We start from the raw sequence: 1982 nt of genomic DNA, 5'->3' as shown, positions 1-1982 counted from the left end.
TCACAATATGTATACGTACATAGATTTTTCATATTTTCATAATTTTGTATACGTTCATGTATATACGTTTTCTACATCTATTCGTTATTTATTTGTTTACATTTTCATTATTATTTAGAAAGAAGGATTCAATTTTATTTGCCTATGTACTTGTCACTTTGTATGTTATTGATTGGTCCCTTTTATTATCTTATTTTCGTTGCTATTGCTCGTGTTGTTTTTATGCCATCATATTTATTATTGTTTTGCTATGCATATTAACACCATACATCAAAAAGAAATTTTTTTTTCAAATAAGGCAATGTTTTTCGTTTGGAAAATCGAGAAAACGTGCCGTAACGTGCTGGGTTTCGATTTCTAGTTCGACCAAAATAGCCAAATATCCTTTTTAAACTTTCAAAATAAGGCAATATTTTGTATTTAGAAAAAGAAAATCGTGCCCTAACTTACTGAGCCTCGATTTTTCTCGCGTTGATCCTTAATAACTGAATATCCTTTTAAAATTAAAACAAATGAGGTTAAATCAAAAATAAAAGGCAAACTTAGTCTCAAAATACGAGGTGCCGGGTCCTAACTTATTGGATGTGACATCTTGTTACTTCGAGATAATAAGGCATTTTTCCATTTTGATTTATTCGAGTAATTTTAAAATAACACATATAAAGAAGGATCATATTTTTAAATTCTTTAAAGTTCTCAATTTTCGACACCAAGACATTAAGTAATCAACTAGGTACCAATTTTGGGCGTATCGAGGGTGCTAATCCTTCCTCGTGCGTAACCGACTCCCGAACCCATTTTTTTGAATTTCGTAGACCAAAATCGTTGTTTTAATAAAAATTAAATCGTTTATTAAAAACAACAAATTTTCGAGGTGACCCGATTACACCTCATAAAAAAAAGATTGGTGGCGACTCCCGTTTTCGTTTTCATTTTCAAAAAACAAGTCGACCCCAATTTTATCAAAAAAATGGTGTCAACAGCTTGGCGACTCCACTGGGGAGCGAAAATAAGAGAGTCAAGCCACAAGTTGATTACTTTTTGTCTTTTTATCGAAAATTGAAAACTTGGTTTGGATATACGATCCTTTCATTGCATTTCATTTGTCTTTATTAGAATTTTCTTCGTTATGGTTTATAGTTGTTGTATGGGTTTAAATTTTGGTATCTTTCTGCACATTGCATTGCATGACCGTTGGTCACACCCTTTTAAGTGGGAGTGAGAAACTAGTCCTTCGAGAGGTTTTCACCTCCGTGCAGGATAGTGGATCGCTTTCGGAATACATCCGTACCTATGTCTTCGTGAGATTTTCATCTCCGTGTAGCCATAGGGAAATGTATTCCCCTAAACCGAACTCGGTCCGTATGAGTCTATAATGGGTGAGGATCGACGAATCTACTGGTTCGGGTACCTTTACTTTAGAGCCGAACCGCATGTAACGAGCCCTAAGTTCTTACCCTAGGTAGAACCACTTCAAACCCCTAGTGGTCACCCGAGTAGGCGTTCTATTTATTCTTGCTTGCTTTTGCTTTGTACTAACCTATTTTCTTTTGTTTTGATTATGATTGCATTGCATTTTCATCATTAAAAAGAGGTATTGATTCACGTTCAATTGCTAAATAGAGAGCTTGTCATAAGAAAATGGGTTTCTTGATAAAGTGGATGACGATACGGTTGTCCGAATATGGTCCAAGAAAACGTGGTAAGAGAATGATGATAGTTTAATGGAGGACTACACGACTATTGCTCCATTGTCTGAGGATTCAAGATGACAAAGATTATTCGAGAGCCGCTGAACTTTTTTAAAGAGAAGCCAGTGAACATCACGAGGATGAGTGAGTAACGAGTCGCGGCCCGGATGGAGCAAAAAAGAGATAGTTGAGATGTCCCTTTTGAAGAGTTCAGGACATTTATCTTAACGCTCGAATGAAGAAGACGATCAAATGTCCCTGCCTATGACGGCAAAGCCGTATATATATCCG

The sequence above is a fragment of the Gossypium hirsutum genome, chromosome D06, assembly GCF_007990345.1.
Source record: "Gossypium hirsutum isolate 1008001.06 chromosome D06, Gossypium_hirsutum_v2.1, whole genome shotgun sequence".
In the NCBI taxonomy this organism is placed as follows: Eukaryota; Viridiplantae; Streptophyta; class Magnoliopsida; order Malvales; family Malvaceae; genus Gossypium; species Gossypium hirsutum.
The sequence above is the reverse complement of the archived record's forward strand: the minus strand, read 5'-3'. Positions refer to the sequence as shown.